Raw genomic sequence first — 19,812 nt, 5'->3', positions numbered from 1 at the left:
GGGGGGTAAGTCCCAGCACCTCCCATGTGGAGAGAGACCCCTCATACCCACACTAACTTGTATACAACAACCCCAGTGTCACACAACAGTGGAAAAACTGCAGCACCTCCCATTCACTGAAGGTGGATTACAGCAAACAGAGTCATTGTGCTGCCTTCCCTCAAAGCATGAGCGTTCAACTGACATTCACATTCCTCTTGGGACTTCTCTGAAAATGGGCCATGGGTTTGTGTATCTAAACTGGTCAAAGACAAAGAAAAAATGTCATAACTAGATGTCTAGAACCATATTATATATATTCTGCAACTAACATTTGTCTATAACTAATCTGATGCAGTGATTAAACAATATTTAAATTTAATGGGGTTTAAAGTGAGACCAAAGTACTTTAAAGTATGTAAGCATCATTAACTTAATTCTGTTTTTTTTTTTTAATCACAAATAAATGTGTACTGTGCCTGACTTAACCACTCAAGGCACTTTTGGCTGCTGTAGCACCAGGCTGTTTTCCTTTATATTTCATACTTCACTTCCACAGTTCATGACTAGAAGATAGAATTAGAAGGGGAAACATAAGAAACATTTTTTAATTCTATCCTACAAAAATAAACTTAATAAAGGCAAGCTAGACAGATACAGATGATTTTATCCTTGGTCTTGTAAACTAATAGAATGGCTTGTTTGCAAAACAGGTAAGGAAGTAGATCATGCAAACAGAGGTCAAAATATAGTGGCATTTCAGATGTACAGTTTCTTTTCCATTAAAATGGAAAAATAAATTGCATGCAGTCAGCCCACCCTCCACCCCCCCCAAAAAAAAAAATAACAAAAAAAATATATATATATTTTTTCTCATTCAAGAATTAAAATGTTTCCCACTTGAGTCAGGAATATACTGAAAAAGTCAAGAACAGTTTGAAAGTACAGTCTAATATTATGAAAAGCTACCCCCACTGCATTAACATGGGTTTTACAGTGGCAGTCTTCTAAAAAGAAAATTTGCCACATGCTTTGCGAGACTTCCAGATGCTTCCAAAGGAGGAGATTCAACAAGTACTCTGTTGTACTTCCATGTTAGCTGGTATTCCAATACATCCAAATAGGTAGGTGTGTGCCATCCATTTCCCGATGGCTAAGAATGTAAGACTTCTCAAGTATGGATACTAGAGTTTGAGGATGTACGTAGCGGATGTCTCTAGGAGGCATATTGTTGAAGAATTCATTGATTTAGTTATTGTAGTTGCGATTTTCATGATTCAGCCATCCACATAATGATTAAACAAGCTGGTTTAATATCTAGCTGGTCTTTTATTAATTTATTTGCAGAAAATACAGCATGATCCATCAGTTCTGATTAACAAGACTTCATGTACAGTTGCTGTTCAGTCCCTGAGCACAACTCTGCTCTGCACTTGTAATGAAGGGACAGAATTATCAGGTTATTTCTGCTGCACGTGGTCATGCTGGCATACAGAAAGGAAGCTTGGCTGATACATTTCTTCACTAGTTTGGTTTGCAAGCTTTAAAGAAAAAAATTAATGGCCAAACTGTAGCTGTAACTGTCCTGAATGCATGCCAGAGAAAAACTGTACAAAATCAAAGGAGTAATTCTAAAGCCTATGGGTCTCAAATCAATATAAGCCTTTTCTTCTAAGAGAGAAGTTGAAGAACAAAAGCAGGGATCAGAAGAGGTAGAAGATATATGGTAACAGGTAAAGAACTGATGGATCCCCGTAAAGCACCAGGGGATGTGTTGTTGGTTGTTGTGCCGCCGATTGTTGAAGATTTTGTGCTGTTGGCAATAGCTGTATTTGAAGGACTAGCTGTCGTAGATGCATTCTGAGCCTTGCAACTTGTCTGGAACAAAAGTATAAAAAGATTAATATGCAGCAATGTATTTACAACAGAGCAAACATTTTTCTATAATAACCAATTGTCATTATGACAACTGAGAACCACAAGTAATAAGAAAAGCAGTCTACATTAATGCTGACTATCTCAGTAAAGGGTGGGGCATGCATGCTGAATCTGTATAACTCTGCAAAGAGAACGTTTCCATTTCAGTGTTTATAGAACACTTCTGGTGTGACATACAGCTGGAATACATCACTCCATCCCAGTCATGTACATAAGTACTTCTATTCAGTGCAATGTTTCAGCGAAAGACGGTGGATGTAAACATGTAAACCTGTTTTGGGTGCTGCAACAGTTATGCCATTTGGCTGTTAAGTGAAGTATTACAGATCGCATAAAAAGCATGCATTTTCCAGACACTGAATAGCCCAGCAGGAATATGTTTATTTTACGCCCCATCCACACAGATCACGTTTTCCTCACAAGTAGAAAGTTTGCCACTTAAGTTACCATTCATCTCAGGCTGATTTATATCACATCTGTCAACTCAAGATTTTCGCAGATTTTGCCTCATATTTTCTGTCTGCTCCTCATAAAAATTGTGGTTTGGTTTTCTGGCAAAACACTGAATACTGATATTAAGTAATGACAACACGTTTAAGATTCGGACTTCATATCCTTCCGAAAATGCATGGTAACACAAACCCTGTTATTTTTAGCAACTTTCTAAGTTTATAAAAGCAATACTTTAAAATATGTCCCTATTTAAGGGTCTTTGCCCCCCACACACACACACACACATACCATTTTAGGCTTTGTCTAGATTTCTTACTAAGAAAGTGCGATATGGTTTATATAAAACAGCTACATAATAGCCACGAACTTATTACATGCCGTACCTTACTACTCAAAGTCAATTGTATTTCAAAGCCATAAAAAATGAAACCAGTGCGCAAACGATCGGGGAAAAAGAGAAGCGAGTGTTACTTCATCTGACGATGTGCATTACAGCTGTAGTTAGGCTAAATAGTCCGATTAAAGTGTGTGTGTGTGTGTGTGTGTGTGTGTGTGGTCCAGTTTATTTGTAAGGAAAAATGAATCGACAGTGTTTTTTAAACAAATAAATTCATAATAATGGAGTAAATGTCTGAAGTGCAACGGCGCTCAATAGTGTGCCCCCCCCCCCCTTTGTTGCCAAAAGTGATATCCCACCCACCACATGAAGGCTGCGCCCCAACCCCTCATTTGCACGGTTGCACCAAAGGGAGTGTTCAGGGTGCAGCCTCACAGAAACAGCTTTCCATCTAGTTTTCAGTGATTACTTGCCAAAAGCAATGCGCCCCTTTATTTATATAACCCAAGTATGATAAAACAGAAGCCTTAGGTCGCTTGCTGTAACAACAGTCCAGAATGCTGCAGGAAACACCCGTTCACAATGTTGTTGGTCTCTGCTACCTACAAAGTACCAGAAACCTGTTAAAACGGACCACTTACTTTCTGCAGAAACTTCATGGAAGTTATTACAAATGGGCATGGTATGTAATTTCTTATTTTAGGCTGGCTAGCCTCATGGCGGTGTGAACACTGGCTCCAGGTGATGCCAGCTGCTGTGACATCCCGACCCCAGGTACAAAATGAAATGGGCCAGAGCACATGATACCATTACTGGGTTGTCCTTGTATCAAACTGTGCCGCATCGGTTGCTTAATGTACTCTGAATTGTTTGTTGTATAAAATGTTCTGCAGTGCGCACTTGTTTAACTAAACAACAAAATGCTAAATTGTTAAAGAAAAGCTGTTAAATACTACAAAATCCTTTAAGGTGTAAGAACTCCAGAAAATTTGAAACAATTACGTGTCCCTTGTGACAGTAATTAAAATGATATTCAAAATGTACTTGCTATGTATTTATTTTTATGTATTTGTTGGTTTATCGGGGTAATCTCAGTGCGCCATGAAAGACCCATTTTTATCAGATGCCTGGGGAGAAAAGCTGTAAAGGAAGTGGAACATAGCAGTTATCACGAATGGTAATACAATGGGACTGCTAATGGTAAAGGGAATTACAGCATATTATACGTTACAAATACAAAATAATTGTCCAGACATTCATTCCCAAAATCACTCAGTAATTATTGCATTAAACTAATATCTATTTCTACTGCGGACAGTGTACACTCAGAAGCACAACCTCTAACACCAGGGACAACAAGTTCAAATACGCACACACAACTAGCCATTTTTGAGTAACAAATATTCATAGCTCTCAACCTCTTAGTACAAAAAAAATGGAGAAAGCCAAAAATATTGTGGGGAAATATTGGGGGGGGGGGGGCAGGGCCCCCAAAACAAGGACCGATTTTAAACATTGCTCTTATAAAGTTGCTAGAATAAAAAGTAACGTGCTACCATACATTTTCTTAAGGATATGCTCTCTGAAACGCAAATGCTTGTCATTATTTAGTGGGTTTAGTCCTAATTGATTGCCACAAAAATCCAGAAAAAACACATTTTATGAGGAACAAACCAAAAAATAGGAGGCAAAAATCGGCATTCTGCGGAAATCTAAACAGTTGAGAAGTATGCATATAAGACTGCACAAAAATGTGAACATACAGCACACATTACATCGCAACAATTGTTCTGAAATTATTGCCTACCTGTAGAAAAACAGCAATGACGGCTATGAAAACTAGCAAGCCAAGTCTGGTCATGTTGCCTTGAAATAAAGATCCCTAGCTTTTGTCACAAAACAACTACAGGTTCACGTTTTCCCTTTCGTCTTGGTCTGGCGCTTACTACTAGGAGGCGCTCCACTGCAAGGGGTTTTATGGCATGACGTGTTGAGATACTGCCCATCCCTCCACAGTCTGTTCCTTAGCAACAAACAGCAACCACCTAGAACTCCAACCCCCAAGAAGAGTTTGTACACCTGCTGAAGTTCGAACCTGGGGATACTGGCTTTGCCCCCGCTGTGGGAATCTTACAGGAACACAATAGGATGTAAGATAGATGGTGCCCCGATGGATGCTATATATCATCCACACAAAGAAAGCTGTGTTTCAATACTCCAGACATCAGAGGTGCCTCCTTTCCTGTTTCGGTAGTAAATGATAAAAAAACGGAGAAGTTAGGTGAAAGTAGGGCCAAACCAGCATAAATGGTGAAAATTTAAAACATCTCACATTCGGCTTAAACTGGAAATGTTCTGGGGCCGTTCTAGACGTGTGAAAACTCTCTTGAGCAATAAGCGAAACAAAAGGGCACTTGTCTTCCCGTAGATAAAGAGTTAAGTGACCGCCTCCACGCTGAAATAAATTATGTTTTCTCAAAAATGGACAAACACCTCTCGGTCGGACGTGGGGTCATCTACGTAACGAATAAAACTTTTCCGTTTTCAGCAGTTTTTTTTTTTCGGGGTGGGGGCGTTCTGAAAATTATGTTTCAGACTCCCGGGCTAATATTCTTTAAATGTCCCCAAAAGTAAATTTGGTACTTGATGCTTCTGGACTGTCCAAAATAGCAGGTGTTTTTATTACACGGTTACAGTCCCCATTCCTGTAGCAATGACTGCTAAATGCGTATACTTGGACATGTTAAGCAGAAAGGCAGATTAAAAGTTTCCTGCCTCCACTTCAACCCCACATCCACACTGTTAAAAAAAAAACACCGAGTACCACCCCATCTACGTAAACATTTACAGCCTTTGTGAAGGAAAGAACATCTCGGGTACGTTTTTAGTGCATCAGTGCAACGATGGCGCAAAAACTCAGAAAAGAAATGTTAGCATAACCCTAACCTAACTGAAATAAAGCGCTGTATACTTAAAATGACGCACAGTGAGGTGCACTTCAACTGGTGACAACTGTAGCTTCACAGTGTGATGCACAATCACTTTGTGTACTTAAAAGTCAGTGGTTACACTCACAAACATACTAAGTGCACCCAAGACCGTTTTTACTAGCATCTCAGAAACGTCAAGGCTCAAAGCCCACAAAATGCCTATAACTCTATATACCAGTTTCTGTTGTACACAGATGTACGAACTAGGTTTATGGTGATTGGAATTCACCTTTACAATATTGTTCCGATGTGTATAGGGGCAACATTTTTAAGATTGAGTACATTTTTAAATGGGGGGGGGGGGGCAGCAGGATTATGTCTAAGTACAATGTACATTTCTGCCCCAAAATTTACTGGCTACGCATCAGGTTACACTACATGAATTTCGTGTTTAGAGAAACAAGGCTATACCTATCGCATTATTTCCCAGCTGTCCAGAATGTCCAGATTTTAGCATCAAACACACGATGCCTCTCAACTGTCCAGATTTTTGGCTCATATATTTGGTTTGTTCCTCATACAATATGTGGTTTTCTGGCAAATCAATGGGGTGATCTGAGGACTGATGTCACTAAATAATAACATATGTTTGAGTTTCAGACTTCTAATTCTTCAGAAAATGCACGTTAAAACAAACACTGATTATTCTAGCAACATTTTTAAGTTTATAAGAGCAATATTTAACATACTGCCCTATTTTGGCCCTTTATCACCACATTTTGTTTGGCTTTGTCCAGATTTCTTGCACCAAGATGTTGAGAGGTATGCTCTCATCCTCTTAGTGCAAGAAATCTGGACAAAGCCTAAAATAATGAGGAAGCAAGGGCCCAAAATAAGGACAATTATTTTATTGTTCTTATAAACTTAGAAAGTTTCTAGAATAACAGGATTTGTGTTAGCTTACATTTACATTTTGGTCGATTAATCATAAAATGTGTGGTTTTCTGGTAAATAAGAATTCATTGAGGACTGAAGTCACTAAATAATGACAAGACTTTTGAGATCCTTCAGAAAAATGCATGCTGATGTAAAACCCATTATTCTAGCAAATTCCCAAGCTTGTAAGACCAATATTTCAAATATGTCTTTGATTCTGAGCCTTCATACCCCCATAACTGTCCAGATTTTTGCTCTGTTCCTTACAAAATTTTTCTGGCAAATCACTGAGGTTTGATGTCACTAAATAATTACATACATTTGAGTTTTAAACTTTATATTCTTCAGAATATGCACGCTAACACAAATTCTGTTGCTCTAACAACTTTCTAAGTTTATAAGAACAATATTTAAAATATGTCCCTTTTTGGGCCTTTGTCCCCCTATTATTTTAGGCTTTGTCCAGATTTGTTGTGTTAAGACATTGAGAGCTATGCCCAGAATTTTTCCACTAAGGGGTTAAGAAGTATCAAGTATGCTTAATGTAAAAGAGCAACTTGGAGATAATATAAGTAATAAATCAGTCAGAGATTTTGTACTCCACTAAAGACAAATTGTAATAAGAAGTTAAGTAAAGCTAGCGGACAAAATCAATCTGTCAAAGATACCTATGAAGTTGGAAAGCCATTGTTTTCTTTTCCCTGCACTGGGATTCAGCAAACAAATGCTGCTCTCTGGTGGTGAATAATGTTTCTTTCTTTGCTTCTATCATCCAAGCAATAAAATATGTATGGCCATCAGTGGTGTGTGACAAAAGGTACAATAAAAACATATGCACACATATATAAATGTGCATAACATACCTCTCAATTATCTACAATGTTTGGCTCAAAATCTGGCTCTGTTCCTTTTAACCTTACCTTCCTGGGAGAAAAGGTGGTGTCTCACACTTAATAAATAATGACAGTACTTGATTATAGACTATTTCTGAAAATGTAGGTTAATTCATATTCTCTCATTCTATTATCTTCTCAAGTTAACAGTATTAACATTTTAAAGTGTCCCTAATTGTCCCTGATTATTTCAGGATTTGTACCTGATTTCAGAGGTAAGAGTTTGAGAACTACATCACATGTGTGAGTTTGCTTGTGTGTTGGCATACCTCTCAACTGATATGAATTAGGTACAGAGTTATCAACCTCTAAGCAAAAGAAATCTGGACAAATGCAAAAAATTATGGAGTAAATAAAGACCCCAAACCAGGGACAGTTTGTAAATATTGCTCTCATAAACTTAGAAAGTCCATAGAATAATATGTTTTTCATTAGCATGCATTTTCTGAAGGGGATGAAGTCTGAATGTCTGCTGTAGAGCCTTGAATTGTACTAATTTGCTATTGGCTAGTGGGCTCAGTTAAATTTTTTTGTATTTCTGTGCTAATATAAGTTTGTATCTGTGTAGCCTTGTGCTCTTTCACTCATAGCTAAGCAAAGCTAGGTGACCACGCAACAAATTAAAAGTGTTCTGCTCCTGACTTGACTTATTAACAGCCTAGAAACACATAAGGTAAGTATTTTTGCATTTATAGATAAACAACAGCTGAATGAAATAAGTCCACAATAGTACCACGAATGGAAGGCCAGTTCCAAAGTATTATAGTAGAATTTATTAAAAAAGAAAAAACTAGTGCACACTAAAATATAATATTTTTGCATTTATTACTGAGTTACTGAAATAGCCACACAGTTATCTTTGGCATTTATTGTGATCAGAGTCATAACTTCTTTGGTTTAAACTCAAGTGAGAGTACTGGAAGAATTAAATTATTTCTAGGCCTCTGACTGAATGTAGAACCTTGAATTATGCTGCTTTGCTATTGACCAGTAAGCTCAGTTGATTTTTTGTATTTCTGTGCTATTATAAGTTGTTCACATCTGTAAACACTGCTCATTATCCAGCTGTGTTTAACCATGTACTGTACAGATGCAGGTGCTTAGAACCTTGACTTTCTCTACATAAATTCTTGTAATTCTTAATTATCACTAGTTATGCAAATAGTACCTGATCTGCATAAAGTGACTCATTCCTCTTCATGAGTTGACTAGTATTGTTCATTTTCAGATAGCACACCAGTCAAGCAACTCCTAATTTCTTAGCACTTCTCTCCCTCCAGCCCACAGGACTAAGCAACTGGAGCCCTAGATGTGCACTTTCCAATTGTCTCTACAGCCAACTTGGTTGAAATGGGCATCTGGAGACAACATAGCAACTGTCTCATGTTTACTGACAACTACTATTTAAACAGTCTACCACAGTGTGTGAGAGATGTAGTTATGTAATGTTATTGGAGGCAAAGCTCTCTCACAAAGCCACTACAAATAACATGCAGGATGTCAGTACCACACAACACACTAAACCAATCTCAAACAACTCAGAGCAAACACATAAACCTACATATGTTGTGACTCTTAGAGGTATCCTACCTAAAACCACAGAGACCTCCTAAATTTATTTCAAGAAACAATTACTCTCAGTAACCTCACAAACACACACATCACAGGCAGCACCAGCCATGAAACATACACCCAGGAGTCACAAAGACTCAGTCCAAAAGCCCATAAGGCATGCAATATCCTTGCCATAGATGAGTCCATACAGAGACATACCAATCACCACTCACCAGGCTGTGCAAAGAAATGGTCTGGGTCACTTTCTATCAGGTGCCAATATTCACCACATCATAAAAGCCCTCAAGTATCTGCATCACAAGTACATATATGACGCAGTCATTGTACATGTGGTATAAATGACTTGAGATTTAATGACTCCCGGGTTTATATGAGGAAAGACATGATGAAGCTGTTGGAATATGTAGCATTGAGCAGCATTCTACCATCACCAAGAATGATGTTACAATAAGAATAAACTATAAATAACTTCAACAACTGGCTTAGATTCTAGTGTCATTCTAATGGACTACAACATATGTATATATTAGCATGGGATAAGGTACTAGGGAATCCAAATTTCTTTGCAAGGGATGGTCTCCACTTCTCCTCCCAAGACTTCCATACATTGGCTAAGAACCTGCCCACCCCCAAAGTGCCTTTTTAGGCAAAGTCAGTCTTCTAAAGCTTCTAACATAACAACATAGATTCAGGACAACATTAAGGTATTGCTGCTCAGCACTAGGAACCTTAACAAAAGAATCCACAACCTACAAGGACTGCCTGCCCTGGAAAACACAGTTATATGCACCACCACAGAGACCTTGTTCAAGACCAGTGAAAGTATTCCATTAGTGGAGGCCTTCAATGTCAATTACGTGTACAAGTCCACTGTACTAGAATTAGGCACTAAAGCAAAGCTGTCGTTATATTCTTAAAAAAAATCTCACCGCCATACTCGTTAGACAAGATAACAACTTGGAATTCCTCCATGTCTAATTTAATACAAACAAACCCCCTTATCTCATAGCTAACTACAGGATCCCCTTTATGCCCCCCCTCAGCCCACACCTCCTATCTAACCAGTATGGAGTCCCTATGTATTAAGCCAAACACCATTCTCCTGGGAGACTTCAACTATCCCACCTTTAGCTGGGAGACTTCTATTTCATCAGACATCATTGCCCAGTGATTTCTGAACTTCATAAATACAAACTCTCTGGACCAGTTAGTCCATACCCCAACTAAGGGAGATAAAAATCTTGGATTTACTCCTTACCAACATGGGACAGTTCTGTTCCGCACATATGGAAATCTTCTCCAAGATCAAATCAGACTACAAGTCAGTAACATGCACCTTAAGACTGAAGCCAGAAGCATCATCCAATACCTCTGTGTTCAGAGATTATGCAAAAGCCAATCTACTAAAACTGTATGATGACCTGATTACATTCAAAATCCTCTTCCACTTCAATGACCCCACTGCTTATGCAGAATCCTTTACTGCAAGTTCTGTGCTCATGTAAATAGTTGCATAGATACATATGCCCCCTTAGAAATAAATACAATGCCAAATTCTAAAATAAACCCCTGTGGTGAAACAGTAATATAAACAGGCATCATAACAAAAGAAAAAAATTGCCATATGCAAAAATAAATCTAACTCTCAAGAAGCCAAAGACACTCTTGCTGAACTAAATGAGAAACTCCAGATCCTGATTAAATCAACCACAGCCAGATATGAGGTAAAAACTGCCATCCAGGCAAAAGATAGGCATGAAGTCCTTGTTAACTGAGTTAGAAATCTCAAAAACAATGCTGAGCGTGATGTAGGGCTAATAGTAAATGATATCTCATACTGACATCTATAAGATATATCCAGTTTACAAGTGGACAAATGCAGCTCCAAAGTCATTCTTCTCTTCCCTTCAGTATTCTCGGATCAAATGTCAACATCTACCACACCTCCTCAAATTTCGAAGAACAAATTCTCAAGGTACTATCTAAGGCCAAGAGTAGTGAATCTGTGGGGATGAACACCATGCCAGGCCACCTAATGGCTGTCATAAAACATGAATTGTCAGACCCCCTATAGAGGTTATTCAACATTAGCCTCAAACAGGCTTTGTGTTTGATGAATGGAGGACAGCAACAGTCATTCATTTGTACAAAGGTAGTGTTACAAAAGGCCTGGGTAATTACAGACCCACAAGTCTGACTAGCCTCATCTGCTGGACTATGGAAAGGATCATTATGTAACTAATGAATAAGGTCATAGGCGACCTACAGGCTCTTGATACAACTCAGTTTGGATTCTTCAAGGGCAGGTCTTGACTACTTAACCTGGTTGTTTTCTTCAAACAATTACTAAAGCAATGGATGATGAAATATCAGTGCACACTGCCTATCTGGACCTTACAAAAGCATTCAACACCATCCTACACTCAGGCATCATAGAGAAACTCTCCCAGCTAAGTGTTAACCTCTATAAAACTTGATGACTAGCAAATTGGCTCACAAACAGAACAGAAGAAGTAAGGGTGGTTGGCTGCACCTCCTTCCAAAGATCTGTCACTAGTGGAGTGCCCCAGGGTTCAGTCCCTGGACCACTTCTCTTTGGGATTTTCTTCTTGGAGTTCAAAGCAAGTATAAAATTGTCGTAACTGACCAGGTTTGCAGATGACTGAAAGGTTGGCGCCATCATAAACTTCCTTGAGGTCACCGGGATCCTGGAAGAGGGCCTGTCCTTAACAAATAGTTGCTGCCAAGACCGTGGATTGAAACTAAATGCCAATAAATATTTAATTGTATCCTTCAGCAGGCTTGACTCCCTTTGTAATTATCCATTTAGCAACCCCCACAGTAGAAACCGATCCTGTAGTTAGAGATCTTGGCCCCTATCCTGGCAATGAACTGTCCTTTGGTCACCATGTATCTACTATTGTATGGAAGTCCTTTTTTCATCACACTGCTTATAGCTAAAATATAGCTTCCAGATACAGGACAGGTTGACAGACGAGATCAGACAGGGAGTCCCCGTGGACTATAATGTTTGCAGATGGCATTGTGATCTGTAGTGAGAGTAGGGAACAGGTGGAGATGACCCTGGAGAGATGGAGATATGCTCTAGAGAAAAGAGGAATGAAGGTCAGCAGGACTAAGACAGAATATATGTGTGTGAATGGGAGGGATGATAGAGGAATTGTGAGGATGCAGGGAGTAGAGGTGGTGAAGGTGGATGAGTTGAAATACTTGGGATCAATAGTTCAGAGTAATGGTGAGTGTGGAAGAGAGGTGAAGAAGAGAGTACAGGCAGGATGGAGTGGGTGGAGAAGAGTGTCAGGAGTGATTTGTGACAGACGAGTACCAGTAAGAGTGAAAGGGTAGGTCTACAAGAGGGTGGTGAGACCAGCTATGTTATATGGGTTGGAGACAGTGGCATTTAGTATGACTGCTGATCACATATTACTAAACTCTGTTTCTGCATTTAAGCAAGCCTTTTTTCTTCCAGCATATTTACAACATAATTAATTTCAGACTAATATTCATAAAATCTAACAATTCCCTCTGTTTTTAAACATACTCAAAACATTTTATATAGAAAACACAAGAAACAAACCTTTAGTTTGATACAACAAATCAAAATGCAATTTTACATAGTTAATACAATGATATTAAAGTATTACTACCAAAACTGAATGTATTTAACAACTTTTTCTTTTGCAGACCATTCTGTGAAAATATTTTTTTATCAGTTATGAGCTGTGTCTGCTTTAGTTTAACTTGATCAATTTATTCTTTTGCAATCATAGAATTTCATTTATGACTTAGAACTGTTTCATTAACTCTTTGCAACTGTTGAATTAACTATAAGACATTAGAACCATGTGCTTCTGCAAGCATTTATACACTTCTGAAAATATACAGTTTCAATGTCATTTTAACCATAACATTGTGATCATGTCTTCAAACTGCTCATTAACATCTTGGTAAAATACTGAACTGGGCTTAGATAATAAATATTTGAAAGCAATTATTTTACTGGGGTAAAACCAGTGATATTACAACTTGACAAATTACTTTTGAACTTATTACAATGTATCCTGATTAGTATGTATTTACACAGAGTGTTTGCTATTTATGCATTTCAATCTAGTAGTTATCTTGGACCCATTGTTTTCTTTAAATATGTTTTTTTTCACACATATTCATTACTAAACATTAATTTCATTTGTACTGAATTCTTCTGCATTTGTACATACAAAGACTATCATTTGTACTGAAATTTTCTACATTTGTACATACAAAGACTGTAAAGTACATTTAGTCTAATCTTACAAATTTAATAACATTAATATTGAGCAAAATCTTGGAAAATTTTTATGTCTCTTTAGAAATATCTAGTGGAATTGATACCATATCCATATGTCCTGTTATTTTAAACTACATACTCAGCAATTAGAAACATTGATGCTTTTTTATACCAACATTGTTTTGCCAAAAACATATTAAAAATAGTGACCAATCTTGTTCAATTTTTTTACATATCTTTACTCTCTTTTGTATAGCTGTAATCAATTTTAAGCCATCTCTTGTTTTTTAAACTATCTCTTGTATAGCTTTACAGTTTAACAGGCTGTAAATACAATTTAATTCTAAACAATATAATAATAACCATTATGATAGCTATTAACAACTTGTAAAATATCTTATCCTGTCAGGTTTAATCCAGTTTACCAGTATTTCTAATACACTAATATCTGTTTTTTCCTCTTATAAAAGAGTATTGTCAGGAAGGAATGAGATATTTTTTTCCTCTAGCTTTATTTTAGACCCTTGTTGTTTATTTTTTCCTGTAGCTTTATTTCAGACCCTTGTTGTTTATTTTTTCTATAGCTTTATTTCAGACCCTTGTTGTTTATTTTTTTCTATAGCTTTATTTCAGACCCTTGTTGTTTATTTTTTCTGTAGCTTTATTTCAGACCCTTGTTGTTTATTTTTTCTGTAGCTTTATTTCAGACCCTTGTGCAGTACTGCTTATACAGTCAGTGTAAAACTGAGAAAGTGCCCCTCCCCCTTATACAGTCAGTGTAAAACTGAGAAAGTACCCCTCCCCCTGTAGTACTTCAGTACTGTTTACCTGCCCTATGCTGTGAGAATAAAATGTATGTCAGCCCAACACTTTGGTTATACATTTATTTTATTAAGTTACTAAATAAAGCTTTCACTGTATATTACCTCTAGTAGGTATTTACACCCTCCTGCACAATTGATTTGAACTGTATATATACTATAACCCAATTGCTGGCTGTACTTGATGCAACTGAGGTTGTTTCTTCTCTTTTAACATTTACTTGCAAACAGATTATCAGTGACATCTATGCACAATTGTGGCATTTTATGACAATTACTAAATAGTGTTGCTTGTAAACATTTTAACAAGTATTTTTTAATAACAATGATGCTTTAGAAAAACTCAAGCTACTTGTCTGGCAATCAGTCTTGTTGTTTATCTTATCTTTCCAGCATTTCCTGTAACTTTTCATTCAGTCTAGGAAGGTCTGAGCTTACATTTCATACTCTGTAAACTATAGTTAATTCTTTTGGCATTTTTCCTTTAATGTGATTGTGATTTGCATAACTATGCATTTATACAACATAAATAGACATCATTTTACAATTACCTTACATGGATTTCAGTATTTTTTTTTATTTATTTAACTATTTAACTATTTAACTGTCCTGCCATTAATTTTACAAAAACTGTTTGACTAATACCATCTGTGATTTTATTTTTAAAATTCAGAACTTTAACTGTTTGGTGTTACTATATAATTATAAACAAATTGTAAAAAACAAAATAGATATTAGTTTAGCCAACACATTTATATTTATATTATTTATATTTGCTGTTGTCTGCCTGTTATTCTTGTGTATTGTAACAGATGTACTCTAGATGAAAAGAACATACATGCATGTCTGTCTTGTACATGTATATCTTTATACAAGCATGTCATGTCTTGTGACTTTAAATTTTTACTCATCTATTTTTATTTAATTTTATACACTAGAACAGTTTTGTTTACCTTTTGACTGTGCTAAGAATGGCATTCATATGCTTTACTTTACTGTAGTACTGATAGATGTCTTGCTTTAACTGAATGAAAGTAAAACATTTAAGAATGATTTGTCCAGACATCAGATCCTACCATCCTACCATGTATGTTTAACCATTTTCAAAACATAAACATATTATAAAATATATTTCTTTTGCACAGATTAGCTGTGTATGCAGGAAGTTCCCAGTCTTTGTCAGTTCAGCTAATTTATTTCCTTTATCCTGCAACTGCTGTTGAATTTTCTGTGATGTTGCATGGTCTTTCTGACATTCTTTACTAAGCTGTTCTGCTGAATTTGAAACTCCTATGCACTTTTGAAAAGATGTATGTATAACTTGTCTAAGCTTCCTGAACTCATTGTGTCTGTCTTTTAGAAGTTTACTACATTCCTTTGTAACAAAATGTACTAGGGGTTCTATCAGTAACTGATTTGACTCACATGTGGTGACAGGACATAACTGTTCAACATCAGAATGTAATGGAAACACTTTACCCTTAGTTAATTATTCAGATCTGTCTTTACAGTCTATTTTTTAGCAATATGATGCAATATTATTTTATGGCATAATACACAAAATGCAGTTTTTGTTGAAGCACACAATAAACATTTGTCATATTTCACATGGTTTTCTTTGAGATACCAGTCAAATATTGTAATACATTTGCATAATGCCTTACTATCAACCTGCCCTAATAAGGTTTTACATTTACTAATGTGCTGTGTATACCAACATTGCAATTTTTTACATTTGCTTAAATTATGCATGAAAATATCCATACTGTCGAATCTAATATCCAGACTGTCTAATATCCAAACTGTCGAATAGCAACCATACTAAAAAATGTGACGTAGAAAAAAGTCTTACCAGTGAGCAAGAAAACAGGTGATCAGGCTGTTGTTGCAGATGGCTGGAAATTTTTCAAAGTCACTTGAGAAGCTGGGAAAGCACAACAGGCAGTGAACTATTGGGCTAGTGGATATCCCCCTTTTCTTAGCGAAGTTATGGCACTGCGACTGGAACTTCAGTCTCACTCCGAATGTAGACGTCTAAAAAACTTTACTACTGCAAGCTGCATAAACTGGAATACTTCTGTTTAGGATTTACACATACGTACAAATGCTAGTTACTGCAATTTGACTGAAGTGACCCTCTGCAGGGCTTACCATCACTCCCCCTGTGTTTGAATTGTGGATTGTAGGTTCAAATGCAGGCTAGCTTGCCATTGAAAAATTATATGGTGCTAGTCACTCAGCTGTCTCGCCATTTTTTTTTTTTTTTTTTTTTTTTGGCAGCTTAAAAGTACTGTTCCAACTTTACTTCTCATATAGTACAGATGATGTGAGAGATATAACATTTACCTTAGGACAAAATGAGTCCCTACCATACCGCTAACATAACTGGATTTATACAGCTCTTTATATACAGTTTTAGTCCTGTAGAAACAATACTAAGCTTCCTTGTTTAACAATGTCTTGTAAGAGACCAGCTTTTCTGACAGTGTGAATATCCTGTAACAGTGTCCTGATGTCCATGTAGAAAAACATATTTTTGAGGAAACACATTGTTCTGTATTCTATTTGGATCTGTGTATATGAACATATGTTCTTGTGCCAATGCTGATAAGCATATCCTGTTTTTTATGCAGAAAAACATATTTTTGAGAAAACACATTGTCAGAGATCAGCTTTTCTGACAGTGTGAACATCCTGTATTTTATTTGGATCTTTGTATAAAACATCTGTTCTTGTGCCATATCCTGTTTTTCCATGCAGAAAAACATATTTTTGAGAAAACACATTGTCACAGTGTCATAAATATATCCTGTTGTTTTAGGAAACATATTGTGTCCATCCTGTTATTTTAGGAAACATATTGTGTCCATTTTTTATATGCAGAAAAGCATGTCAGTGTTCTTTAAAAGCAGATTTTGCATTTTTGCTCTTGCATACATCCTGTTTTTGAGTCTGTAAGGGAAAAATGTCCATTCAGCAGATTCCTTTTCCAAGCCATGGTCATTTAGTATGACTACTGATCACATATTACTAAACTCTGTTTCTGCATTTAAGCAAGCCTTTTTTCTTCCAGCATATTTACAACATAATTAATTTCAGACTAATATTCATAAAATCTAACACTAACCATTCTACCTTCTCTTCAGTAACAATATGTATAAACTGTTTTGTCTCATGCAATTATCCATCGTTATACTAAATGAGCTTATTATGGCTTCCTGGCTTCCACAGTCCCTGGACCTAGAACAAACAGTACAACAAAACAGAACCACTAAGACAAACGCTTATGGCTATGGTAAAATATACATAAGGCAGAGGCCTCAGCTAATCAACATTCCAAAGATTACCTCTCAACATTTTAGCACAAGAAATCTGGACAACACCAAAAATAAAGGGATGACAAAGAACCACAAATAGTATTTAACTATTGCTCTTATAAACTTGGAAAGTTGATAGAATAAAGCATGTTCTGCTGACATGCATTTTCTGAAGGACATGAAGTCTGAAACTGAAATATCTGACATTATATAGTGACTGCAATTCTCAAAGATTAGTCAGAAAAACACAACTATAGCCTTCTAGTCTATACTGCATCTGTAATCACTATACCTCAAATATTGTTTGTTCTTTCAAAATATCTGATATAATCTGTTTGTATGTTTTTCTTTCAATAACTATGTTTTTAGATCTTTCTTCTTGGGTATCCACTAACAAGGATTCTTGCATGACCCATTAAGACCTTCCCGGTGACAAAATGCAAACGAATAAGTGAAGGCACCCTACAGCTAAATGGCAAGAACAAAAAGAGGTTGCTGCAAAACTGCCCTGTGACATGGAATACTTCACAAGGCTAAATACCAAAAGCTAGCAAACTTAACCCTTTTTTGAAAATTCTTGAAAGTAAACCTCACTAGCAAATGTGAATTTGTAGCTCTCATATGGAACCAGGTTAGAGTTAGGAAATTGGTGTCTATGCTGTCCTACTCTCACTATAATCGGAAATGTGTAGCCATGATGATACACAGAGAGAGCTGTACAAACAGTATATTGAGAGCTGTGCAAGCATTATATTATATATAAATAAGTATTGCTAGTATTCTCGTCTATGATGCAGTAATGTCAGTATAAAACATTTACACAAAAATACCATTATGGTACTTACTGAGCTGTGCATGTGTTAGCACCCTTGTGCAGAACTAAGTGATTTGTGTAAATACTCATGTAAAGGCATAACTGCAGCAGAGATTGTTGGTTATAATGTAACCTGAATGGAAATGTTGGTTAGAAATGTAACTCAAAGGTTAATCTGCTTTGTAAATGTTGCATTCAAAAGTTGTTCCTCCCTCTTGGCCTGGGCCATGGATTTGGAGTAGTTCATTTACATGGTTCACAAAGTTAAATTGGGATATGTGACTGAAATAGCACAACATGCTGAGGAACAAGAGAAATGAGAACTTTAATGAGCGGCTGCAGCAGTGGATATGTAGGGAGAATGGATAGTGGGGGGAATCTAGCAGATAAACCAGCTGTTTACAAGGGGCAGGCTCAACCATAGCCCAGAAGGGATAGTGTGGCTCAGAACTGAGTTAGAAATATACATCTCAGTGATTGTACGTTTCTACTAAAATGAAAGGGACAGGGCATGTCAAAATGTAGTAGATGAAAAAACCAGACAGAGCTGAAGCATGACTGCGTAATATCATGGAAGGGAATCCTCAAGCAGGGATGAGGTTGGAGTGGTAGACATTGCTGGTATCATAGAAACGGTTAGTGACAAGAAGGGGTGGGATATGGGGCTTCCCAGACATGGTTCTTCAACAATGACAGAGAAGGTAGGGATGGAAATAGAAGATGAAGTAGTGATCTGCATAAAGGAGATCAAATTTAACTTCTGAGAAATGAACACCAGCCCATAAAGGGAGCAAGAAAGGGGTTATTACAGTAACTAATACTGTAATAACTGTGTCTATTATTATATATGTGGTTCAAGTCTTTAACTTCCCAGTCGTCTCCTGGAAGATTCATCTCTGACACAATTATAATACTCCTCCTGCTCTCCCACTCTATTATTCCCCCCCTTCTTCTTATCCTCTTTCCTTGATGTCTTGAAAATATATAATGTACCAAAATTAGTGTGCATGTATCCAAATAGTAATACCACTTTATTTTTGTCCATTTGTAGAGTTTATTCTCCAAGAGCCCGGGTAATGGCTGAAAACAGTCAGAATGACTAGCCCTCCAATCAATTTTAAAAAAGTGAAATAAACAAATGAGTAAAGGGGCAGTGGTAAAACCTAGGCGAAGTGTCATGGCGGTTAGAGGAAGAGCGAATGCTGGTGCAGTGATACAGTGTGATATCTCCCTGACACATCAAGGAAAGTGGATAAGAAGAAGGGGGGAATAATAGAGTGGGAGAGCAGGAGGAGTATTATAATTGTGTCAGAGATGAATCTTCCAGGAGACGACTGGGAAGTTAAAGACTTGAACCATGGGGGTTCAGCCAGTTGCTGTAGAACTGTATCCAAAAGGGCATAACATCTGGATGTTGTTGAAATCAAGGTAGAAGGGGTCAGGGATGTCCAGGTGAAGGTACCAGTAGCCAACACTCATCATGTCACTGAGCAGTTTACACTGGGGGAGGAGAAAAGTGCAAATTGAA

At 37.0% G+C, this 19,812-nt stretch overlaps 1 long non-coding RNA gene across 1 annotated transcript; it reads right to left on the bottom strand.

Moving 5' to 3' along the window:
* Positions 1-230: 230 nt before the first annotated feature.
* Positions 231-5,588, bottom strand: LOC122796780. Its single transcript, XR_006364009.1, has 2 exons — positions 4,515-5,588; positions 231-1,857 (listed from the first exon to the last, which is right to left on the bottom strand). It is a non-coding gene; the product is annotated as an uncharacterized LOC122796780 (long non-coding RNA).
* Positions 5,589-19,812: the final 14,224 nt, after the last annotated feature.

This window comes from Protopterus annectens, chromosome 1.part0 (genome assembly GCF_019279795.1).
Source record: "Protopterus annectens isolate FY-2018-M chromosome 1.part0, PAN1.0, whole genome shotgun sequence".
In the NCBI taxonomy this organism is placed as follows: domain Eukaryota; kingdom Metazoa; phylum Chordata; order Ceratodontiformes; family Protopteridae; genus Protopterus; species Protopterus annectens.
The sequence above is the reverse complement of the archived record's forward strand: the minus strand, read 5'-3'. Positions and strand labels throughout refer to the sequence as shown.